The sequence below is a fragment of the Cydia amplana genome, chromosome 6, assembly GCF_948474715.1.
Source record: "Cydia amplana chromosome 6, ilCydAmpl1.1, whole genome shotgun sequence".
In the NCBI taxonomy this organism is placed as follows: Eukaryota; Metazoa; Arthropoda; class Insecta; order Lepidoptera; family Tortricidae; genus Cydia; species Cydia amplana.
This window is the reverse complement of record NC_086074.1, coordinates 7,333,227-7,361,099: the sequence shown is the minus strand read 5'-3', so window position 1 is coordinate 7,361,099 and position 27,873 is coordinate 7,333,227. Positions and strand designations below refer to the sequence as shown.

The following is a 27,873-nucleotide window of genomic DNA, read 5'->3' as shown; positions in this document are numbered from 1 at the left end:
ACGAAATATTTCAGCGACAAAATCGCAATTTCCTTGTTTTCCATACATTGAAATTGAAACGGCTTCTAACGTTACATGGTGACGTCACGATGTATTGCCATTTTCTTACAAGCGTTTCGGCAGTGAAGTGCGGGTGCCAGACTTTGACCATCATTTGTGACTTTTGTATTGATTTAAGACAACAGGTCATATATACATATATACATACATACATACAATACATTTGATCCTCAAAACAAACCTGATCGACTGATACCATTCATAAAAAAATTACAAATAACCTATTGCCTCCAATATTGTTTTTGGTTAGTGGTCATATGTCAGACAATTCGACTACTTATTCATTGCGATGAATTTCGACTATTCGACTATTAACTTCGAGCGTGTGCTTAATATTCCACAGTAGGTATCTAGTTATGTAGGAAAACACCTACAAATACAAACATTTATTTTATATAACCTAATACATATCCACAAAATTCCATTGGGCAAGTGCCAAGGCACAGTGGTGAGTGATGTTGTACTTTAATGAATATCTAAAGTTAATGTTGGGAAAAGTGTTAAAAATATCTTATGCTAATGACCATTTTATTTTATGAAACTGACGTATTACCGGCTTCGCAATAGTTTCAAAAATGACTTCAAATCATAAGACTATACGAATCCTATATATACCTACTTATTTTACATTGAGAATCATTCCAAAACTAGTCTAAGCTTAAATATTAAGCTTTTTAGTTTAATAGCTTAAATTAAGGTGAGTTCGACTAAGATCGGACACCGGGTAAGATCGTATGATTCAAATTTCGGCCTGTTGCGGGGCTTTTTTTTAATGCTGGCAAGGTGATGCAATGCGCTGTTTTGTCCCGCACCCCCCTTTAGGACGCACTTTATCGCTCCGACTAACAAGTCGCAAGATATATACGGTTAAGTGCAAACGTCTAAAAAATGAGATTTTTTTTGTGTCCGGAATTACCCTTCGCCAGTTTTTCTTGAATAACTAGCATGTTGAAGCGTTATTTGTTTCTTTTACAGATTGCATGTTATTTTTATTAAATTTGTAACAAATCTGTATATTTGGAATTTTGATACGATGCCTGTAGGCCGAGATCCGGTCTTATCCTAAGTGGTAAAAGATCGGATGCTAATCATCCGATCTTATTTTCTCAGGGATGCTCAAACTTTATTCGTGTCACCATTATATCTGATTAAATTAGGTATTAGGTAAATATGATGAATAGAAGATATTAAATCACAATAAAGCTCCCAAATCATCTTGTATTGATCGCTACACTTAACTAAGTAACGCCACATACTTAATTGATTTCTTATTCTTAAACAAATATGTTTCCATTATTATAAATAGTAATAACGCAGACTGATTAAAAATGGTCGTATTCATTCCTCCACTTTCATATTATTTTATCCTTAAATCCTCTTTCATCACCTTTTTTCAACCTAACGCGCTTATGGTGTCAATGAACCCACGTGGTTCATTGACTCTACACGGGTTCATTGACTCCACATCTAAAGTTTGGCAACCATAATTTCTTGAAAATTTAGCGCATGGTGTAAGATCGGACAGAAAAAATGCAAAAAAATAAAAATCGGGTCGGATATGATAGCCCGAATTACTCCTAGGCCAATTCTTCTATATATTAATCAGTGGGTCATCATCTTCCTCGCGTTTGTCCCGGCATTTTGCCACGGCTCATAGGAGCCTGGGGTCCGCTTGGCAACTAATCCCAGTAATTGGCGTGGGCACTAGTTTTTACGAAAGCGACTGCCATCTGACCTTCCAACCCAGAGGGTAAACTAGGCCCGTATTGGGATTAGTCCGGTTTCCTCACGATGTTTTCCTTCACCGAAAAGCGACTGGTAAATATCAAATGATATTTCGTACATAAGTTCCGAAAAACTCATTGGTACGAGCCGGGGTTCGAACCCGCGACCTCCGGATTGCAAGTCGCACGCTCTTACCGCTAGGCCACCAGCGCTTGCACCGAACTTATAGGCCCGTCCGTTCTTACACCACCAGGTAAAAAAAGAATGCTGTCAATTTATTTTGTTTCCTATATTTAAACACTCAATACACGCTCATTACGACGTCTAGAAAGATAATAAAATTCTATTATATAGAGCATTTCATTATTTTCAATTCTGTAATTGAATCATGTCCATACCCTATCGACAAACTGAGAAAAAAAATCAAATCCAACATCATCTCAACCCACCTAAAAACGTCCGAAACTTACCCGAACTCACCTTACTTGTAGCTGATTTGGCCCGTATCCTTCGTGGAAGAACATACAATATAACTGATCAAGCGTTTATTTTCCGAGTAGGTCCGCTGTTATCTATTCTGTGGTCCAGCTGCAGTGTTTCATAGCGAACCATAGACTAGGAATCCTCTAGACGGAGTTGAGAGAAATTATTTCATGAAACCGATGCTGCCAAAAATACTGGGGTGCGGGTGACGAGGTGAGCGAGCGAGTCCCGTGCCGTGATTGGTCCGTTCAAAGACACGGACGTCACACAAAAACACTTTGTCTCGCAAATTGAGTAAAACTACCGTATATTTGTGGCAGAGGGTAGCGCTACTATGCTCACTTGCTCAGTCTGGAGGATGTCTTGTCTGTGTAGCGAACCCACCGGAATAATGTGACGTACGGCCGGCGAGGTCGCGCCCGCATCTCCCCAAGGCTGCGTGCCAATTTCCATTGGATATCTGAAAAACTAGCTCGCTTAAACCAATGATATTATACATGTATAACCATACTCATACTCATACTTGAGGAGCACAAAAAATACTTCCATATTTATTTCTGTGCCTACGAAGAAATCTGTTATTTTTGATTAATTTTCTCATTCCATCCATCTTTGTCACACTCGTTGTTAAACATAAGGTCGTATTTTTCTCCTTTGGTGTGCCGGAGCTCGTTAGCACGTGCACATTTCGCGCTTGTCCAGGCGCGTCTAAAGGCAACTTGTCCAATTTGTCACAAATTAAGCGCTTCAATTTTGGAACGCCTATAACCTATCTTGAGTTATAAATCATTGGCTTAAACCTACTCGTTTCTACGAGCTAGCCGGATTATTCCTACCTATTTGCATTATTTGACACATTATGACTGACGTTTATAGAGATGTAACTAACCCAAATCGATTGTCACAGCACGCGATTACGATTGGATGGCACCTAGACTGAGGTATCGAATTGTGACGTTTAATGAATTTTTATTTGAGATTTAAATAAAGCTAGAATTATATGGTTAATAATAATAAGAAAATATAATAAATTTAATAATGCTTTGTTGCGACCTAAAATGAAAAATTTATATTGATTTACTTAGACGACTACCGATTCATAACGGTGGTGTCCGGCCAACACTACATTAAAAAAAAAACGTAGAACGTAAACGTTCGCAGTGCAATTGTCTTCCTTGTGATTACGATGTGCAAGACATTTTAGGGCCACCCCACATCTAGCGTCTTTCGAGCGTCGGCGTCTGGTCAGCGCTATGGAAAATGACGTTGCGAGGAATAATCCGACTATAGTTTAAGGCGTACTTGTAAAGAACTGGACAATCTAATGTAATACTAGCGACCGCCCCGGCTTCGCACGGTTCAACAAATTATACAAAAACCTTCCTCTTGAATCACTCTATTTAAAAAAACCGCATCGAAATCCGTTGCGTAGTTTTAAAGATCTAAGTATACATAGGAACAAACAGACAGCGGGAAGCGACTGTTTTATACTATGTAGTGATGTAGGTATATTTAAGGGAATAGCGCGAGATTTCTGCATACCGGGACGTTGAAATTAGAAGCCATACCTACCCTATAAATTTTTAACTTGAAAAAACATCACCCTTGTATCCTAGTAACATAATAATCTATTTAGATTTTTTTTTCAATCGTGTTTAGTTAGAGCCCGTACCATAAGTCAACTGAAATAGACGCTAACGTATACGTAACTTACTTTGAAAGATACATAGAAAGTAAGTTACATACGTTATCGATAGCGTTTATGTCAGTGCCAAACTGGTGGTAGACACACTGGTGCTCAGTTACCTACCTATACCTACGTACGTACCACATGCATATTATATTTTATTAAAAGTTATAGTGTTTGGGGTGTCACTGTTGCCACACTTGCAGCATCAAATTTTTACCTGAAGAAATAGCGCCGATATATCGGAGCGGCCAAGGTGGTCACAAATATTTAAACACGCGTCTATTGTCAAGGCGTTAGTGTACGTGTTCAGATATTTGTGACCACCTCGACCGCTCCGATATATCTGATGGCGACTGTACTAACTATACTTCTAAAAATGCTGATATTCATTAGCAACCGTAGGGATTAGGTAGTAGGTGCCTACCTACCTACCTAATGCCTGATGCCTATCAGTAGGTAGGGCACGGCTGTTTCGGCCTATTATATTGTATTAAAGTTGTTTGGGTGTCGGCACAATTGCAGCATCCGACGCGCCGTCTGTCGCGCCAATTGCGCCTGCGCACCCATCGGTCACGGTTGCAGCCGATAGCCCAGTCAAAAAGGCCATTGATTTTGACGACCTGTCTAGCCTTGTCGGTAGTGACCCTAGCTGCCTATTGTAAGGATCATTATTTATAAATAGCTTATATTTTGGTAATTCTTACTTTTATTCCTGATTAGATTCTCTAATCTGTACGTCTGTAATCTGAACGTCAGAGAACGTAATCTGGAAACGTAATCTGAACGTCAGAACGTAATCTGTATTTCCAATTGGACTGAGTTAAGATATTCACATGCTCACAAATTTTTGGCCAGTAATATTAACAGAATTTCTAATCACTGGCATTAGTTAGTAAAATATTTGTGTGATATTCCACCAAAAACCCCCATTGGTTGGACTAAGAGCGGGGCTGCAGATATGACTTCATCGTCACTGTAAGTGACCTATGTTGCCGTGTTCTATTTGACACTGTCACTTTAGTAGGAAATACTATAATTTGTCTGACTGTCATGTGACTGTGTTACAATGACTATAATTATCAATATAGGTAAATCAGATGATAAATTGCGACCTCCATTGACCGACACGTGAATCGGTGGTCATTTAAACTAGATTCGACATAGGTAAACCCAAATTAAGTTAATACGAGTAGGTACTTAGATAACAACCGCGCCTATCGTCACAAACAACCTCAGCACGATTATGAAAGTTTTTCTTGTCTACGTGATAGCGTGATAAGGACAATCTTTCTCTTTCAATCGCGCGGTGATGTAAAGTGACGCTTATTTTATCATGTATCATACGCCTGCAGTTAAGGTGAGGCCAAGCCTAAAATGTCAAAGTTTATATGAATTTTCCATCACGCAAAGCAAAAGACTATCTGTCAAGCGGAGAAATAGCATTCATAGATAAATAGAATAGAATAGAATAGAATATAATTTATTCGTAAGCACAGACAATACATAATATGAAAGAAATCCACAAAATAAGATTAAAGTGCCACGAAATGGCCTCATCTCAGCATGTTGCTGGTGGCTTCCAGCGCTGGTCTTCCGATGAGACCATCAAGTGAGAAGAATCACGGAGGGTAACAGACAATTGAAGAAAAAGACATCAAATAACATACAGTGAACGGATAGTAAAATAAAATAAAATAAAATAAAAGTTACACAGAAGGAATATACAACATAAACGACCTTAAATATAGTCATGGGCGTCATGGCCTTCACGGGGATATATGTAAGCCATGCACTCATACCTACTCATTTGCTGCTATGTGTTTTCAGACTCAATAATAATAATGTGTTCTGTGACTCATTCAGAGAGCAGATGACTATCTTCATGTTCTTTCAGTCAGCAGCAGAAGTTGCTAAGCGGGCGTGGTGTTCAAAATTACGTTGACACGCTCTTATTCTCTTAGCAATAAAGTCGCGCCAAGATAATTTTGAACACATGGCCCGCTTAGCAACTTTTGCTGCTGAATGTAACCATGAAAGAACATGACCGCTGCGCGTTTGTAAAAGTTATCACGTGACATTAAATGTTATTTTATCATTTATCTAGTTTTAGTACTGTATATTGTGTTTCTAAACGAGTGTTAACGTCCGTATTTATGTTGTGTCAGGGATAGATTCTTATCTAGGCTTGCAAGGTTTCCTGCATTAGAGTGTGATTGAGATAAAATGTAACCAAGCGTTCTGTCAGGCAGTACTCGTTTCACCTTCAGGGTAGTAAATCCAGTACAGGGGCATATTTCTCGTACGTTATTAGACTAATAATATTAGTCCATGAGCTAATATTTTTACAAGTTTACAAGTTTGCGTTTCTTGAAGCTACTCTTGTAAATTATTTGTTAATAGTCACGAACTAATAAATATTTGCTAATAATAACACGAGTAAATACAGTCTTGTTTCACAAAAGAGTACGCTAATAATTACACTTGTAAATTACACGCGTAAAGCTATTAATCTCAAAAGGCTTATAAAAAATATTAGCTAAATTTATTAGAAACAAATTTTCGGAAATGTACTTAGATTCTGAAAGTTTGGACGATGAAATAATAATTATTAGCCAAGGAAGAGTTGTCATATTCATATTCATATATTTTATTGCGATCATGTTCATTACAGAGGATGGTATACAACATTATGTAGTAGGTACATGTACCCCGTTAGGGCATTGCAATAATCTTAATTAATACTACTTAATGGTAACTATTTACAAAATTATACATTATTATAGTTAAGAATTGCAAAACAAATTATAATTATAAACAAAATTTTAATTAAATGTCATTCATATTGCATTATTACTTATTTTATATATTTAGTTCATAAAATCATCATAAAAGCCCAACAATAATAAATAATAAAATGAAATCAAAATAAAATCAAAATTTCCTTCCGATAACTCCGAGGAATAACTACGAAATACCTAGTTCAAGGGACAGCTTGGAATTAAAAGAAAGGCTCCGCTTGTTTTAGCCATCGCGCCTAGTTTAGAAAGACTTACAGCGAGAAATTAAGTTTTGTCGTCCAAGTCAAAGATTCTTGTTACTAAAAATTGGATGGGCACTGGAACCTTACCACAGCAACAATACGAAGTTTTTTTTTTAATTAGCTAAATGGCAAGGAAGGTGGTGCATTAAGCCAAATAACACCAATAATATTATTAGTCCACTACTATTAGTGACTAGTCTGTTCAGCGGTGCGGTGGTTGTAGCTGGTTCGTAGAGGTGTAAAAATGTGAAGGCATTTATATCAAGCAAGGAATTAATGTGCTCATTTACAATTTTAAACTTATGATTATACCTTTCCTCTAAAAGCTTAAGAGCCTCCTCATAGCTGCCTTCAGCAAGAGGAAGGTTCTTAATCAAGTCAAAGGGTTCATTTGCCAGAAATAGTAAAATTATTTGAGAAACAGAAAATATTAATACTTGTAATTTTTACACTAGTAACTAATAAACTCATAAAATAATAGTTACGAGAAATAGGCCCCAGGAATAATCATTTACTTTCTAATGTAACACGGGTACATTGAGAATAAGACATTGCGAGTTCACTAATTGGAAATCACTTTTTAACATGTTTCTGGCTTAATCGCGATATGTGCATGTGAAAAAAAAGTTATTCCATTACATACCTTGTTCTGATGCAAATTCGAAACATTCTTATAAATTCTCAAGATGCATGTGATATTAGCGGCTTAAATTTCTAAGTGTTATTGTATCTTAAATCTATAAACACTACTGGCAAGTTGTAAGCCGCTCAATTCGTGCTAATATAAATCTTACGACAAGGGAATTGAAATTCTGTTTTGTTAATTCGACTGTTTTTCGCAAGTTCTACTTTGGTTTCACTACCTACGTACCTACCTACCTACTGCAAAAACAAGATAACACTCTAATTCATTTATAAACAAACAAACAGTACTAGTATATTATTCTATAAAGTTTAATGGCACTAGAGATGACCACATCGGCTGGCATTGACCGCTGTGCATTTTTCGCTCTCTTTGACATTTAGGCTGACGCATCGTACCGCCTATACTCGCATGAACCTATGAACCAGTATAAGCAGGTCTCCGATAACGCACAGTTATAACTGATCTTGAGGTCACACTTATTTTGGTATTTCCTAGGCTAATGGCGATGGCGCCAGCGAAAGAATTAACAGGCGCGGAGTGACCGCTGTGAGTGAACGCTACTGGTTGAAAACAGACGGGCATTTAGGTCAAATTTGAGTTGCCTAGTGCTATCACAATTTCCTATGTAGGTTAAAAAACTATATAAGTACATTTAGATATTATTTGGTGGATTTTTTCCTTGACATACATACACACATTTTACACGTGCATATGCCACGTGTCACATAGTATGGGCACGATTAATGAAAGTTTGGGAAGAAAAATTTCCATCGTACCTAAGTACTCGTACCTAAAGAATATTTTATGTCAGACTGTCCGTTTTTACGACCGTATGAAAATTTCGAGAAATCTTTAGTATCTCAGCATTTACTGCGTTTGAACAATTTTAGACTCAACCCGCTTAAATTAAATACATATATTATTATAGTTTAGTAACTCTGAATATTTAGTTATATTATAGGTACGTCATACCTTTTTGTTACCACTACACAGTAAAAGTAAAATGTACAAGCGATGTGTTATGGCCACTTATCACACATGACATAATACGTTACTTTCTAAAACAACTCGTCTTTTAGTAACGACGTGACGGCTGAATCATGTCATTCATTTCATTCGCGATTATCGTGACCATAAATAACACTCCTCAGGTCAAATGGATTCAGGGCTTCTTTATAAACTCGTGCTTTGTTTGAGATTTATGCGTTTTTAGGGTTCCGTAGCCAAATGGCAAAAAACGGAACCCTTATAGATTCGTCATGTCTGTCTGTCTGTCTGTCCGTCTGTCCGTCTGTCCGTCTGTCCGTCTGTCTGTCCGTCCGTATGTCACAGCCACTTTTCTCCGAAACTATAAGAACTATACTGTTGAAACTTGGTAAGTAGATGTATTCTGTGAACCGCATTAAGATTTTCACACAAAAATAGAAAAAAAAAACAATAAATTTTTGGGGTTCCCCATCACAGACAATCCAACCTCTAGACATAGCATAGTCGCGCTACCCCCTCTGCCACACATACGGTAGCGTTACTCCATCTTGGAGTCAATCCCGTGCCGTGATTGGTCCGTGTCTTTGAACGGACCAATCACGGCACGGGATTCGCTCACCTCGTCCCCCCGCACCCCCGTATTTTTGGCAGCATCGGTTTCATGAAAGAATTGGCCTAAGCTCAGTCTAGAGGTTGGATTGTCAGTGTTCCCCATATTTCGAACTGAAACTCAAAAAAAATTTTTTCATCAAACCCATACGTGTCGGGTATTTATGGATAGGTCTTCAAAAATGATATTGAGGTTTCTAATATAATTTTTTTCTAAACTGAATAGTTTGCGCGAGAGACACTTCCAAAGTGGTAAAATGTGTCCCCCCCCCCTGTAACTTCTAAAATAAGAGAATGATAAAACTAAAAAAAATATATGTTGTACATTACCATGTAAACTTCCACCGAAAATTGGTTTGAACGAGATCTAGTAAGTAGTTTTTTTTTATACGTCATAAATCGCCTAAATACGGAACCCTTCATGGGCGAGTCCGACTCGCACTTGGCCGCTTTTTTTTATGATAAAGGAGGCAAACGAGCAGACGGATCATCTGATGGTAAGCGATTACCGCCGCCCATGGACACCCGCAACACCAGAGGCGTTGTAAGTGCGTTGCCGGCATTTAAGATGGGAGTACGCTCTTTTCTTGAAGGTTTGAAGGTCGTATCGGTCCGGAAATACCGCAGGCGACCGTTCATTCCACTGTTTAGCTGTGCGAGGCAGGAAGTTTCTGGAGAAATGCACAGTTGAGGACTGCCAACCATCTAAGTGGTGAAGATGATAATGTTGTCGCGTAGGGCGATGGCGAAAAGAAGCGGCACCGGCAGGGATTAATCCGAACAATTCATTGCGTTGCTATGTGATTTCTCGCACCGTGTGATGTTAGATTGATGTACAGCAATAAGTAGAGATGCCACGAATATTCGGCCTATTCGGCCACTTTGCCGAATATTCGGTATTCGGCCGAATGTTGCCTAGTATTCGGCCGAATACCGAATATCTGTTGCACCTACTTAAAAAGAAAAATTGCACGATGAAAATAACCAAAAACTTTGTAGGAATATTTAGAATGTATTCTTAGAAAGTTGTTAAATACGAAGACCCTTTTTAGGGTTCCGTAGCCAAATGGCAAAAAACGGAACCCTTATAGTTGAGTATTTGTTGATTATAGAACATTTTATTTTTATCATGAGTCTGTTTTGTTTGACTCTATTCATTAATGCTGTTCAACAAAAATATATCTTAGCTAACCTCATCTAACGTTGAGCTTTATTAGCGATCAGTTTTCATAATAATTGTGACTCAAAATGTTCGCATGTCACGCCGAATATTCGGTATTCGGTCGAGAGAGGGGCCGAATATTCGGTATTCGGTATTCGGCCAAAACCACTATTCGGGGCATCTCGAGCAATAAGTGTCATGTCATATCAACGAAAACTGTCGAATATCTCAACAATTATGTAGCTTCTCTTTTAATAATAATAAAAAAAATACGCTACTGTTGATGCTGACTGTACAAGCGAGTGTACAAAGTTTAAAGCGGTTTTCCACAAAAGCGGTAGATTACTTTACGTTTTTATGAATGGTGTACACATAATGTGGTTTTACTGGTTATACTTATAATTCCCATAAGTTAACGACCTAATTAGGCACTTTGTTATGCAGCAACATTCAAGGCAACTAAATAACAGAAGCAATATTAGGTTTGCGTGACCAATCGGTGTAATATGGACCATAATTAACTAAAAACGTTTGGTCCAATTCAACGCAAGGTCGGCCGTTAACCCCATAGAAACACCATTCGAAACCCCGTGAATTATGAACGAACTGTGATATATAATTATGTTGTCTTTATGTTATTGAAGTTAATTACCGACACGATTACTAGTAGATGAAGCATAATATGTGTAAAATAAAAAGAGTCACTAATTCAGTAGCACGTTTTAGTTACAATATTTACAACCTTTGCGCGCAATTATTGGATATGAATTTAAATCAGAGCTTAAAATTTAAAACGGAACTCTTGATGCATTGTTGCAGTTTAAAATGGTGTGAGTGCGCCGTAGTACTTTATAAACAGAACCACCTATGTATAGTGAACGCTGCTCTTCTTATAACACTTATAATGCGGAGTCTATTAGATTTAGACTTTGTTGATGCCACTAACCCGCGACATTGAGGAATTAACGTGTGTACGACCTCTTTATCGGTCATCTAGTACGTGCATTTACTAGTAAAGTCGAGCTGTCTGAAGGACTAAAGGTGTACACACACTGCCGTGGAACGTGATACACGAGCGTCATTTACATAACCGAAATAGGATCGAATAGTTTTACTGATTTACATATGTGTAGGTACCAACAGTCTGGCTAGCGCGCTTTCCCGCCCATTTATACTGACAAACTGGCTTGCAAATTATATTATTATGATAGGTATGTTAAATTCGCGGTAATAGTCACACGAATTTTCTAAATTGAAAAACGATCAATTTTTCATACGGTAGCTCTAGACTAGCGCGCTGGCAATCTTTTATCATAAACAAAGTAATCAATTTGAAACAGGCTGCGGCTAGAACGAGGCCGTAAATCGACAGCTGCCATCACTAATCCGCCGCACATACCGCGGTATTCGGAAAACAAGATCCGTTCTACTGCCGTATTCGAACTTCAAAATATTCACAAGAGACGACACGTACTAGATACATTCTAGATACGTTATCTCCGTACATGGTTCAAACAGAGCACACGCTCATTATTCCGCGCAGCTGTGTCTAAAGTTCGTATAGCCCTCATGATAGCCAACCTCCGGTAGGAGATGGCACTGGAAGAAGAAGAAGATACGTTATACTTTAGATTTCAACTAGTTCTCTTTTGGAGCGCAATTCGGGCAACCAATGTCACTTTTACGTTAGACAGAGTTAGATATTTATTAGATGTGAATTGGATCTCTAAGTCATATCTTGTGGAAATCGTTCAAGAGTATCTCCAGAATCGCGCAAATGTCAAATGTGACAGGTAGGGTTTGCAATCCGGATCCAAAATGTATGAAATTATCCGGATCTGGATCCGGATCCGCGGATCTTCCCATACATTTCGGATCCGTCGTGCAAACCCTAGTGACAGGTTAGATCTTAAACATATCGTTATCGTGTCTTGGCGATGTCTATAAGATATCTAACAGATGTCTATTTCAAAATCCGAATCGGGCCCCTAGAGAAGAGAACGATACGATATGTACTAGATACCTGGTAGTTTAGATTTCAACTAGATATCTTTTGCAGCTCATTTCGGGCACTCAATGTCACTTTTACGTTAAATTATCGTATTAACTTCGTTTCAAAATCGTTATGAGATCTAAAAATAGATAACGAGACGCTTTAGACATTGGGGAAATCGTTCAAGAGTATCTCCAGAATCGCGGAAATGTCAAATTTGACAGGTCTTAAAAATATCGTTGCCGTATCTTGGTGATGTCTAATAGACATCTAATAGATGTCTAGTTCAAAATCCGAATCGGGCCCATAGTTAGATTCTATGGAGTAATAAAATTCAACACTTTCAAGATGAATTTGGAATACTTACTCATGACTTACTTTTATTTGTAAATAAATGTTATTAGAATAAATTTAATTAATGGAAATTATATAAAATCTAACGAAATATTGTTCTCCGAATCTGAATAAAATGTCATAAAAACGATAAGCGCTGAAATTACATATAAGATGAAACTATTTAGATCTTACAAAAACTGAGTTGTTACAAATGGTAATAAGGCACCTATATTTGTGTTTTTTATTTGCATAAATAATTAAATATCCTATTGTGTTTTATTGTATAAAGTATTATAAGGTGCCGCATACCATAAACGTTTTTTTCCACCACCCACCATGAACGAATGATTGAAAACACTCGTAAATCATCGACAAGGATGAGTACAATGACATGAGGCTGCTTAAATAAATATTACATTGATGTCGCGTGCGCTAAGGCGTGAAGTCAATGATCAAAACAAGTTTCCTATGAACGCCTTTAACTAGGGATCCGTTTGTCTGGGTCATACCTATTATTTAAAAAACCGGCCAAGTGCGAGTCGGACTCGCGCACGGAGGGTTCCGCACCATCAACAAAAAATAGAGCAAAACAAGCAAAAAAACAAGCAAAAAAACGGTCACCCATCCAAGTACTGACCCCGCCCGACGTTGCTTAACTTCGGTCAAAAATCACGTTTGTTGTATGGGAGCCCCACTTAAATCTTTATTTTATTCTGTTTTTAGTATTTGTTGTTATAGCGGCAACAGAAATACATCATCTGTGAAAATTTCAACTGTCTAGCTATCACGGTTCGTGAGATACAGCCTGGTGACAGACGGACGGACGGACGGACAGCGGAGTCTTAGTAATAGGGTCCCGTTTTTACCCTTTGGGTACGGAACCCTAAAAATGGACACATTTTTTAGTTATTTGGACATGTTTATGTTACTTCTACTCAGAATCCTAATAGGAGAAAAAAAAGTGTCCCAATATTTTATTTCCATCCTGTTACCATTTTTCATAGACTTCGTGTGACGGTAATGGAATGGAAGAAACGAAAAATTTATGGAAATTTTGGGGACAAGTACATACTTTGTTCTTCCTATTAGGATCGATAGAGGTTGTGATTTGAAAAAAAAAGTAAAAATGTCGTAACCTATTTGTAATGTTGTACTGTTATATTTTGATGTGACGCACTTGATATTATTTCATATTTAACAAACATAAATACGCCTTCAGTTCCGACTATCATCTTCAGTTACTTCAAGATGGCGCAAACATACATTGCGGCCATAGAATTATGTATTATGAAAATATCTACCTATTATAAATCTACGTTTTCAGGAAAAAATATATGTTCATGACCAATCTTTGGCGTAACTGCATGGGAAAAACTAGTAATTACCCGATAAAACTTAATTTTTAATAACTATGCGACAGATGCGTGACGGCGCGCGCAAAATATATATGAAGTGTCATCGTGACAGTTGGTGATTTTTTCTTTTATGGCGGCTCTAAATTCGCGTACATTGGCAAGCGAGCGAGATGTACTACATTGTTAATTATCCAGAAATAAATACGAATATAATCTCTGATTGTAGTATTCTGATATTTCAGATTGGTGAAGAAAACGAAAAATCTCCAAAATGCTAAAGAAAAAACTAAATTATTTTTTCTGTGAAAAAAAGTTAAAAGGATCCTAATACAGTAAGTAAAAAGTCGGCCTATGCGTAAGAGTAAGGTATGATTAATCGCGCATCAATATTCGCCGCGGCTCGCGCAGATTAACTGCCCACCTCCGATTGACGTGACTATGGCATTAAACAACTGTCTATGACATACATATATCTGTGGGCGATCATAATTTAATCCATCTTACTAATAACATTTTGTTGATTATGACAGAGTTTATTCAAGAAATACACAATATATCACGTAAAATTAATTACAACTAACAAAAATAAAATAAACTAATAACTAAATATATACTAAACTAAAACTACCTAAAAAGTAAAAACCTACAAATAAAAAATTGGCCCCAAGTCTGTGCCGACCGGTAGGGTGCCCAGAAGGCTGGCGGCGTTGCCGCGCTGAACGGCAACGCCAATGCGTTGGACGAGGTATGCTCCAGCCTTCCGGTCACCCGTTGCGTCGATAAGGCGCTTGGCCAACTCCCTGTAAACGCTGTGCGCGCCTTGACCCCACGGCCCAAGCGTCTCCACCGCAAACGGCTCAAACATGCAGCCGCTGTCTATGGCTGCATATTTGCGCCGCTTGAGATGCTCTGCCGCATCGGCAGCAGCGCCAGCCCTAGAAGAGGTCCCTGGAAGATGGGACGGCGCGAGGGTATCCACGCACGTGGCGTCCCAGACGAGTGGTCGACCCAGCCTCCAGGGAACCAGCGTCATGCCATCTGGTCTCTTCCCGTCGTCACGCGCTAGCCCCGTCGGTTCTAGAACCGACGGCGCTCCGGCAGAGACGAAGGCCCGGCGCAGTATGTCATTAAGACTGGCGTGGCGTGCCATGCGGCCGGCGCTCTTGGTGCAAGAGAGGCCGTGAGTGCCAAACTTTGACACGTCAGTGCCGCAGTGGCAACGGTGTGGGGCCACGCATGCCGCCCCCAAGCGCAGCGATATTGCGAGCCTAAAAGTACTGCTCGTTAGGAGAGTGCCGAGATTAGTGGAAGGGAGTGCCTGCAGCCATGCGCCGGATTCCCATTTCGTTCCAGCAAGAAGACGAGCTCGCTCTACCGGGCTGGTGGCCGTTTCGTAAAGATTATCACGTACCAGCACGCAGAGCGGCTCGTCCCATTGATGCTGCGAATGACGCATCTCGGGCAGGTCCTTGTTGGGGCAGGCAGCCTTCCAGCTATCCACTGCTTCTGACAAAAAAGGTAAGTCCAAAATGTTGACTTCGTTGATTTTTAGAATTTTGATAAATAAACTTTGAATACTATGAACCGAAGAAAGGAAGGCAGGTAATGCGATACTAGAAATTTGACGGATCCCAATACCACCGTGTCTGATGGGCAAGGTGGCTTGGGTCCATTGACGGTTGTCCAAATGAATGTTCATGATTGAAAAAACTGTATTTTTTATAAGTTCGTCTAGTTTGGCCAAAAGTTGAGGATATTTCCAAAAGTGACTGCATCGAAGGGCATACGTAAATTTGGGTACAAACAAGCAGAATTTAATGATCGTGTAAGCCATGTGCGGGTTAATTTGGAGTAAGCGGTCCGAAAAATAACTAAAATTCTGGTGTTTGTCGTTGATATACCCTGGGAAGGCTTCGTCCAAGATGGGTGAACCTAATAGAAAAAGTGAGCTAGAATCTAAAATTTTGATATCTGGAGCGAAATTTTCGAATTTAGGAATTGCTGTGTCTTTTTGGGAATTGTCTAAAAAATATAGCTCACATTTTGAAAAATTTAAAGTCAAACCTATTTGTGAGAATTCTGTGGTGAGACTTTCTAGGTCTTGGACAACTTCGTCGACTTTGCCACCCAGAGTACCATCGTCAAGATACCAAACATTAAATTTTGAATTGAGGCGCTTAATAATCGGGTGGATAACCAGACTAAAAAGAGCTGGTCCCAGAGGGTCGCCTTGCTGACATCCGACGGAAGAGAATAAGAGGTTATTTTTGAAAAGTAATTTGGAGGGGTTGCTGTAGCATTGCCAAATAAAATTATAAAGTTCAGGGATTTTCTCTTTGACTTGTGTCAGCAAGGCGCCTCGATCGACCGAGTTAAATGCATTACGTACATCTACCTTTAGTAAGACCTCGCCTTCCTTTCTTATAGTAAAGGCACGTAGGGAGTGTACCGCTGCTTCACACCCACCTTTAGAGCCGAAACCTAATTGAAGCGGTTGGAAGTAATTCCTTAGTGTGTCTGATACGGCTTTGCAGCAGGTTTTGGCCGCCAGGCGGCGGTAAGTCGTACCTACCGCAATTGGCCTGATTCCCCCATCCTTCTTTGCCAGCGCACACAGGTTGGCTCCATATAAAATTTCAATGACATCTGGGTTAACTTTGCCCTGTAACATATGATTAATCAAGGATGTCAGACCTTTTAAAAGGGCCTCACCGGCTTCGCCGCAACAGTAGCCAAGTAGGTCCTTTAAATGTTGGGGCGACAGACCGTCAAGACCCCCTGCGGAGCCATTGGGAAAGGAGAAAATCGCGGCGAGAACCTCCTCGGGCGTTACTTGGAGGCATGGGTCAGAAGGGCCGGGAGGATCGGGTAGGATGGTGTTATTATCGGGGTTCGGGTGCTTGGATAGTAGGGCTGCCAAAGTTTCGGGTGTGTCCGGGGCGATCGCGTCACTTGAAAATAGGAGGCTTGCGGCGCCTTTAATATTTCCTTCTCCAATTTTCGTTTCGACGTGACGACGAAATGACAGGCTTTGTTTAAAAGCGGGTCTAGATAAGTTGGCAATGTTATGTGGATTTGAACAATTTTCTTTTATCCTTGATGTCAGTGAAATACCCTTTTGTGGGTCTGCTTTCACATGTAGAACTCTGTATGGGAAAGTAAGAAGGTGCTCCCAGGATTCTGGAGAGTTCTGACTCACGGCAGCTTTCACATCTGAGGTGAGTTTTTGAGCAACAATGATACGCGCGCTACGGGGAATACGTTTTATAATGGGAATAGAATTTTTTAAGTTACCTAGGGTTTCGGAAAAGGGTGGTTTGCTAATGTGGGACGAACTAGGTGATGCTGCTGGGAGAGAATCGGTTGGCGTGCACCCGGCTACCTGGATATTATGGGTTTTGCCGATGTGTATGTTGAGACCTCGTTGCCCTTTGAAAACACGGCCTTGTGGGCATTGTGGGCACTGCATTAAAGGTTCCGCATGTGAGGTAGAGGGGGCGGCATTTAAAGTATTTGCTGTACACGACATAGAAAACTTATCTAACAGAATACTTAGAACAAATATAAACAAAATACATATAAAAATGTTTTCAAAACTGCAAATTTCACTAACACGAAGTCATGCATATAAGTAGGTACTAAGGCGAAACTGCTGTTGCTTTGACCGTTAATAGAGATAAAATATAGATCACTTGAACGGTGCACTGGATCACTCGGAAAAAGGTGCACAGGAGTAAAAAATCACATAATTTTTAAAACGTAAATAAAAACATTTCTTGATTTCATTGATTGACGGCGGCTGTCACGTCCGTGTAGGGCCCCAAGATATGCGTTCGGGCTTCCACAAAGTATTCGCTTGCTATTTCTTAGTCTTTTCTCAGTGTAAGCATCTAGAAATCGAGCGATTGATACGTAGATATTCGTAAAACGGCTCAACTTAGAATAAAAACTAAATTTATTATTCAGAGCCTTGTTTTTCCGTTGTTAGGCAACGTTGTGTAGTAGATTATTGAAAAAATAAGAGTTAAAAACTTGACAGGTTTGACAAGCAAAACTGAAGAAAACAGGCATAAGCAGAAACAGATAACTAAACATACCTACCTACTAATGATCAAAAAGTGACGTAGGTATGCTGTTTATAAAATCATGTTATCGAAGGCATACCTTCCTCTAATTTCACTTATTTTGCGCATAATTGCGTTAATAAATTAGGTTTGGCCGCTGTTTATATCTTTGCTCATTTTTTCAATTTCAGACCAGTCAGGTTTTCGTCCATTCGATTGTATGACTCTTATAAATGAGCGCTAAGTATATCATGTACGAGTAATACCATCCGCAATAAGGACAATAATACGTCTGCAGGCTGAATATTGTATTCTCAAGGGTTTAGATTTCCAATGTTGCAAACGCATATTGCTCTCCCAGAAGACTTCTGTGAAGCATGACGTTTTAAGGAGATATTTCCGGCAATGCTACGAGGTAGATTTATTGTTACTTATGAATATCAGCTTCATATAAAATGCCTACTTAAAGTGAAAAGGACACAAAGTCTTAAAGTTAACTTCATTCAACTATCCGTTTTATATAATACTAGCGACCCGCCCCGGCTTCGCACGGGTTAACAAATTATACACCTAAACCTTCCTCAAGAATCACTCTATTGATATGTGAAAGCCGCATGAAAATCCGTTCAGTAGTTTTTGACTTTATCGCGAACATACAAACAGACAGACGCGGCGGGGGACTTTGTTTTATAAGGTGTATTGATTGATAGCTCTTGATAGGTAGGTACATAGATGGTACCTACCGATTCCTATACAACATAACAACCAACCATGGTCAAGCATGCCAAGTTAACTTACAATGATTTATGTGTGAAACGATTTGTGTTTGAAATGAGTTCAATTGCCTGTGGAATAATAGGATTGATACTACTTTATTTTCTACGGATTTGATATTATTTTTGGTAAAAAATATGTCAAAATTAAAGTTTGTCAAAAAGATAAGAGAAAAAAATGTTTATTTTCTTGAAATTTTAGGAAATATGGTACTTTAGAAACAGATACGCCTAGATTTACTCGCCATGCTTAACTTTTTATTTGTATTACAAGTTAATATAAAAGGACTATGGAATAGGTTAGTTATACACACTGATATTTCTTTGAACTTGGCTGGTAATGTTGTCATGTTTGTCTGTCTAGATAAATTTAATTTTCACGAGCTAAATCTGACATTCTCAGTAATAGGTTGGTTATCAATGTCAAACCGAGCCGCGTGTTGAAATAGTTTGCGTATTTATTTGACATTTTTGGCGTTGCATTATCTCGAACGGCCCCAAGTCCCAATAAACGAATCCGTCCACATGACACTTGACAGACGCGCATGACAGACGGGCGCCTACGCAGCCCACAAGTGCCAAATTGTATAATGACTAAATATTTTGGTGTTACTTTATAAATGTCCACGTTTTTATTTAAAATGTAAAGAAGAGTAAAAATAGATCTTAGTTTAAGAAGGATGTTGTAGGTTAATAATCAGTAAGTACCTACCTAAAGTAAGTAACTAATTAGTAAATAAAAAAAAGGTATTTTCGTATACATATATGTATGCACGTTATCATATCATTGTGACGTCCGAACTTTAAAATACTAATTGTTTGCTTCTAAATAGTAAATAGTCACTTCTCCAGATACATTGCGAATAAGTTTACGAAAACCTACACTAAGCTCATAGGTCCGATCTTAGTTTATTATTTGCATTAGGTATCTGTTTAACAAAATATTACTGGATTGCAAAAAAGGCAAACACGCTCACTACTTACACATCTCAAATATTGTACGTAAATTTGGAATTTTTGATACTCAAATATTGGCATAAAGCCTAGCTCTACCGGCTAGACCAACTAACTACATAAAGCAAACACAAAAAAAAGAACAAGTTGACTAGTAATTTACATAGGTACCATACATGATTTACTAAAAGACATACCAGTAAGTAAGCAATGTAACCTACCTATTCAGATTTGCGATTTTACTCGATTAGCAATTTATAATATTTATAATCGGAATGTTTCATAAGGAAAAGAGAGGTAACAAGAAATGTATATATTTGGTAATATTTCTGTATTACTGCCTAATAAATAATATTCTAAATTCTAATGGAATAATTATGTCGCAAATGAATAACAATCTCGAAAGTTACAGTGGCTGCCTGCCACATACAAATATAATCACGCCTATTTCCCGGAGGGGTACAGACTACAGAGACCACAGGAGAGTAAATTGAACTCACTACTTCGACTAAACTCCACATAAGGTATTTCATAGGAAGGGGCCACGGAAAGAACATGTCTAGTCACATTTTTCGGAAAATGAGATTTTTATCTCAAAATGAAGAGCTCTTAATGAACTATTCGTTATATCTTTTACTACCACTGTATAATAAATGTAACACAACTTTATTTTTAGTTAAATAATACCTGGTCACGGAATTACCATACGTTTTGACAATGTTCCAAATTTTAAAACCGCGATTATTCAAAATGTCACTAGTGTGACTAGACATGTTCTTTCCGTGGACCCTTCATAGGTAATCCACCCCCAAAAAGTAGAAAATAATAATAAAATGAAAAACGTTCTCTTCTGTTTGCAGCGTTACCACATGAGCTGAAGCTATCGAACCTAAAAAATCAGTCGAACGCAGCACCGGCCGTTTCGGGAGGTCGTTGTGCGCCGCCGAGACGTCACGCGCGACCTTGACGCCTCTCGTTGCACGTGAAAAATGGCGCCGTCAATGTGCCAGTACGCGTAAGTTTTTACTATGCCTTTTGCATTTTTAAAACCGTTTATTTTTTGAGCTGCCAGTATTTTTCTGTCTAGAAGATTCTGAAACTTGCCAACCATTTCTGTCACGAGAAAAATTCGCAACTTGGCAGGTAGTTTTGATTGACACATTATTAAAACATTATTGCCATTACAATATTGTGCACTATAGTTCGTACCGATATGAAATTAAATGAATGAAAAACTTTATTTTCAGGCAACTATCGGCCCATAGATAAATATGTACCTTAAAACTAGCATACATATTATTATAAAACATATCTTATTCCAGGGATCGGAACCGGTTTTTTGAAAAAACTTAGAAATAACCATATTTTTAGAATTATTTTATACTCGAAATGTAGGACTCAGTTGTGTGTTTAGGTAATGACTTCGTATTATTAGATTGCCCAATTAGAATTGAAGTAATTAGCAAAGAACGAAAAAATACCGTTTCCGTTCCCATACAAAAAATACCGGTATCCGATCCCTGTCTTATTCAACTAAACACACACAATTATGGCTGCGATGCAGTTCATAACCCCGCAGTATCAGGGACCCGGCCGCGGTATACTTATGTCTAGTCAAGGTATAAAATATCGACACGAAAAGTGCCTAAAATATGTGTAAGTACATACACGACCATATTTCCTAGCCTAGACAATAGACATTCTCTTTTACTCTATTTACTGTGAAGATTTTATTTACGGTTCTGTTATTGGTTGACAAAATCAAAATTAACTATTTTTTTCTTTATTTTTGAGTTTTACAATTGACATTTGGTGTTTACTTAATTACCGGCGTTTTTTATTTATTTATGCTTCACTACTTTTTCCGCTTGCTTCTTTGATTATGTCGTTAATTCAGTGAGACAGGTACTAAAGCTGCATAAGTATAAGTAAGGGCCCGATTCGGATTTTGAAATAGACATCTATAAGATATCTTTTAGTCATCACCAAGATACGATAACGATATGTTTAAGATCTAACCTGTCAAATTTGACATTTGCGCGATTCTGGAGGTACTCTTGAACGATTTCCACAAGATATGGCTTAGAAATCTAATTTACATCTATTAGATATCTAACTCTATCTAACGTAAAAGTGACATTGGTTGCCCGAATTGCGTTGCAAAAGAGAACTAGTTGAAATCTAAACGTCGTGTCGTCTGTTGTGAATATCTTGAAGTTCGAATACGGCAGTTATTTATCGTTTGAAGTCGAGTTTTTGTTCGGTAAGTCAGTTGCACACAGCTGGGTTAATTAGTTACCTACTTACTTATTAATTATTTTCACTTCACTACTAACTGTTGCTCGCGGAGTTGCACGCCTCGATTTCCTACCTGCTACCTGCTAGGGTTGTCTATGGTATAATTATAAAACGTCTGAAGTGTTACCTAAGAAAACAGTATCTTAAATATATTTGCTAAATAAAAAATTAAAAACCGGCCAAGTGCGAGTTGGACTCGCGTTCCAAGGGTTCCGTACATTAAATCCGACTCACGCTTGACTGCACATTTCTAATAGGTTTTCCTGTAATCTATAGGTAAAGAACTAGTTTTGTGTGTTTTTTTCATAATTTTAGACCCAGTAGTTTCGGAGATAAGGGGGGGGATGGTAATTTTTTGCCTATTTTCTTGAATAACTGCTAAACTATTTATCCTAAAATTATAAAAAAATATATATTTGAGATTCTTACAATGAGCTCTTTCATTTGATATGAAACACGATACAATTATTTGCACAACAATTTGTAAATTAGAAAAGTGGCCGCCATGTTTAAAATTAATTTGTTTGCGTTACATGTCCGTCTTTGGGTCACAAATTTACATATGTGTACCAAATTTCAACTTAATTGGTCCAGTAGTTTCGGAGAAAATAGGCTGTGACAGACGGACGAACAGACAGACGCACGAGTGATCCTATTAGGGTTCCGTTTTTTCCTTTTGAGGTACGGAACCCTAAAAACTAACTTCACCGATCCTATTTTCGGTTTAACACCGACTTAAATTAGCACAATCTACATAGGATAAAGCTCGAAATATTTAGAACAGTCCTGAAATTTGTAGAGTCAGTGTAAAAGTCAGTGTAAAATATACATTTTCCATGATGGCGGCGGTTCCTTGAGGTCCCCATATGTCAAATAGTGTGGACATGAAAAAGGGATCTATTATATACCAAAATTCAGGACTGTTCTAGAGATTTAGAGACCTAGTTCGATTGTGCTACTTATATACAATTTCGGCGAATTCATATGTTATGATAAAAACGTGTGTTTGAACAGAAGTAGGGTGCGTGTGTAACCGTAAACGGATTTGCGGGCGAATGCGGGCAGTCAGTGAGTCGCTCGTAAGCGGGTGACTCAACCGTCTGATGGCCGCCCTTGCGCTGTCCTCCAGGCTTGGGCAAGGCTGAAGTCATACATAAAGCGATGATTTGCGGGCGAATGCAGGCAGTCAGTGAGTCCATCGAACAGCAGAGGGGCTACCGCGAAAACCGAAATTCGCAAATTGCTGGGATCTTTCTCTTTTACTCTAATGAAGGCGTAATTAGAGTGGCAGAAAAAAATGCCCGCAATTATCGAACTTAGATTTTCGCGGTTATAGCCCAGATCCGTCAAATATTTGAGGCCCTTGTGTTGTTCTGCAGGAGCGCCCTGCAGCCTGCAGGACGTCAAGCGGTCATTATACATCTCCAATGATCTGTTGAAAACGATTATCCCATTTTTGTAGTCTACTCGCTCCGCTTAACAACGACTCCACCTTTACCGTACGTTACATACAAGCGGTCAAGTAGGTAGGTACCACATTTGGCTCATTCATTATTCTTCTAATGATCTGTCGCAAACGCTTATCCCGTTTTTGACCTAATTGCCCCTTTAGAAGGTAGTGGCTTTACATTTTTTTGAATCACATGTCATAAAACGCGAAAGTCGTCCCCAATCAGCCCAATAATATGCTTTTACGGCGATCATAAAGGTTTATCATAGGTAAGATTTTCATAATCAAAACATACAAACAGCACCAATATGGTCAAGTCGAATAATTAAAATATTTCAATCTGTTGATTTTATACACCGTGTCTCCGCTGTTGTGTTATACACCGGCAGAATCTTGGTACCTTAAACATTTGAAGATGCTGTAATTAGTAGGTAATAGCAAAGATTCAACAATTGTATGAGATATGATAAGTCTAAAAAAACATCCTTTGAATTAGACAGCTAAATATTTACATAGATGGCGCTCTACGGCTCCCTTCTTTATTCGATAAATCTGGGTATCAACATTTTAAGTTCAGTTACCAAAAAATATATGGCGCCGTTGGGCATCAACTATTTCAGCTGTCAAACTCGGAAGCGTGATTTTTCTTACACTTTATGACTGAATTGTGATAATAGCTACACCATCATCTTTATGATGAGACAAAAAAAATATCGTAAAAGGAAAGTTAGTACCGGTATATTTATTTTATTGAAGTGCTATATTTTTAGGGGTAATTGTACTGTTCTTTATTATTTGACCTCTACTTGTACGGTTTTGTTTGACGAGTTCGATTGGTCTCCATCTCCAACTTTTATAGCACTCTAATTCGCACATCATCCTCTCCAAACATCGCATCAATGATAAATAAGTGGATTGTTTTGTTCAGAAAATAAAAAAATCTTAGTGTTGACACAATCTGATGCTTAAACAGATTATTTAAGCTAAAAAAATAATGTGCAAAAAAAATTAAAAATAGTGTGCTCGAACAGAAAAGTGTTACTTTCATCCCTCCTAGCAGGGAGGAAAAGTGCTACTTTGATCCCTCCTAGCAGGGAAGAAAAAGCTCTTTTGCCGAATAGGTGGTGTGAAAAGGTTTTTTTAAATTCTATCCTTAACGCCTCGGACACAAAACTATAGGTAGCTGTGAGCACATCTAAAAAACCGGCCAAGTGCGAGTCGAACTCGCGCACGGAGGGTTCCGCACCATCAACAAAAAATAGAGCAAAACAAGCAAAAAAACGGTCACCCATCCAAGTACTGACCCCGCCCGACGTTGCTTAACTTCGGTCAAAAATCACGTTTGTTGTATGGAAGCCCCACTTAAATCTTTATTTCATTCTGTTTTTAGTATTTGTTGTTATAGCGGCAACAGAAATTATTCTCTCTATTTAAGTGAAATGTTAAATTTCTTTTTGAGAAAATAAAGTTTCTTTAACCACAAATACATCATCTGTGAAAATTTCAACTGTCTATCACGGTTCGTGAGATACAGCCTGGTGACAGACGGACGGAAGGACGGACGGACGGACGGACGGACGGACGGACGGACGGACGGACGGACGGACGGACGGACGGACGGACGGACAGCGGAGTCTTAGTAATAGGGTCCCATTTTTACCCTTTGGGTACGGAACCCTAAAAACTCGCATGAAAATGAAATACTTACAAATCGCACATTGGAAATTCACAAGCCACTCATCATATCACTAGTCTCGCATTACACACGAGTACGCCGGGATTACTTCTGTATCGTTGACTGAACGTGTTTATGTTTATTATGTACTGAACTCGAACGAATTACCAAGAACCCCTTAATATCTCGTTTGAATTCAGGAAGTCAGGGGTAATCGAGCAGTGAGATTGAGTAAGTTTCAACGTTTGATAATCTTGTCTTTGAAACGCCTACATACGAGTAAAGGTTTCCGTGCGTCACAGAGGCGCATTTTCCGGGCGGGGCGTGAGCGGAGCGTAAGCGTTTTATATATAAAAGCGGCGCCTTTAAACCACCAGTAAACATTTTGAGCGTTTGTTTAAATTATGGTTAAGATTTGTTAAAGTTAGATTCGACGAAAAAGTATGTTATAGATCAGGGATGTTGCGGATGCCGATTTTTTGACATCCGCGGATGCGGATGCGGATTTTTAAAGGCTCACATCCGCGGATGCGGATGCGGATGCGGATGTCAAGATAGTACCATAAAAAACGACAAATATATATAAATAAATATTACATTTTAGTAATTTTTATTTCAAAAAACCAGCCAAGTGCGAGTCGGACTCGCGTTCCAAGGGCTCCGTACATTAAGTCCCACTCACGCTTGACTGCTCATTTCTAATAGGTTTTGACTATGACTAAATTACCTAGCAGTCTAGCACTTACGCCGATGCTAAGACGTTCCTGTACCGACCTGTTCCACATCCGCATCCGCATTAAATCCGCATCGATTTTATGCGGATGCGGATGCGGATGCGGATGCGGATGTTGAAAATAATGCGGAAGTTCCGTGGTTGCGGATGCGGATGCGGATATTCGCAACATCCTTGTTATAGATGTAGTCGAATTTGTATGAACTTCGACCTTAAATGTATTACGGACTGTATTTGGACAATTCAAAATGACATTGCGAGCTTAAGTGTAGCTTTAAGAATACTCGTATACCTACTATGTAATCACTACATAGTATAAAACAAAGTCGCTTCCTGCTGTCTGTCCCTATGTATGCTTAGATCTTTAAAACTACGCAACCATTTACATAGATATCTAGGGACTGGCTTTACGGGCAATAAAAATGAGGCATGACAGGGGCCAGTACAGCGGTGTGAAATCGCTACAACGCGATTGGTTGATGAGTTCGCATCACGCGCGCGATTGGTTGACGAGTTCGCATTACGCGCGCTATTGATCGCAACTAGTTGCGTTAGACTGCACGATTGGCTGGAATTCGTGAGTAGCACCGCTGAACTAGTACGATTTTTAGGGCCCCATTAGCCCGTCCTTAGATATTATACGTCAATGTACGCAACGGATTTTGATGCGGATTTTTTCAATAGATAGAGTGATTCAAGAGGAAGGTTTATGTATAATTTGTTAACCCGTGCGAAGCCGGGGCTGGTCGCTAGTAACTATTATAAATGCGAACCTAACTTTGTCTGTCTGTAATGTCTGTTACCTCTTCATGCTTAAATCGCTGAACCGTTTTAAATGAAATTTGGAGATAGCTTGAGGCCCGAGGAAGGGCATAGGATAGTTTTGATAAATCATCATCATCAACCCACGCAGACGAATTTGCGGACAGAATCTAGTATCGGTTTTATAGTTATTATTAGTTTGTACTTTATATTCAGTACAAATATTACTAATAATATTAGTAAGTCTGATATTACTAATAGTAGCTCGCCGTCAGCGCCGGATATCGCTTTCGGCTTTCCCCAGCCTCGTTCTCCCGCCAATAGCGATAATATCGACACCTATCTCAGTAAATGCGCTGTATGCGTGAGCGTGCTGACTTAATACAATCACATAGTGGTAAGTAAACGAATGTTTATTAAGTAAGTAAGTAAGTCATGTGCTTGCTTGTATAATGGGTGCTTAAGACACATAGGTATACAGATGTAGTGCAGAATTGTATTCCATCGTACTTTCTCGGAAACGTTCGTATATTTCCCATGCTACTTCAGTCAACCTCAGTACTTTTTGTACCAAGATTGACTGAAATAGCAAGACACGTTCGTACGTTTCCGTGAAAATACGATGGAAAATAATTATGCACTACATCCTGTACCCACTGCTGTTTTCTATGATTGCACCACTCGCCGTCGGTAGGGCGTTCATAACCAGGATCTGGCGCGGTTTAAAAGGGACTCATAATCTCTCTGAGTGTGACTCTGACTGTGAATTGACCGGCCTTCCGAAGTTTCTTCAAGACTGCAGTATTATGGTTCTTCTAAAATAACTGCATGCGTCATCCAGGCATTATGCTTGATTGCCAATGACACTGTAAACCATTAAGTAGGTAGGAATATACCTACTTTAAAACCCAAATTTTTTATCATATATTGTATAATTCACGAGTCTTTTACATAATATGTTAATTAAAAGTTAAATATAACATGTAAACTCACCGTTTATTAAGGCGAATCCGTCGGAAGCGTTGGTTGATATCGTCAGGATAACACTGTATCTGGAACAAACATGTTTACCTGAATG

The 27,873-nt window shown here is 38.8% G+C and overlaps 1 protein-coding gene across 1 annotated transcript in view; it reads right to left on the bottom strand.

The window, feature by feature from the left end:
• The window catches only part of LOC134648760 (ecdysone receptor), a 360,109-nt gene that overhangs the window by 295,134 nt on the left and 37,102 nt on the right, over window positions 1-27,873 (bottom strand). The window contains exon 2 of the mRNA XM_063503303.1: window positions 27,789-27,847. The gene's annotated coding sequence lies outside the window, so the exon portion shown is untranslated. The remainder of the gene's footprint in view (window positions 1-27,788; window positions 27,848-27,873) is intronic.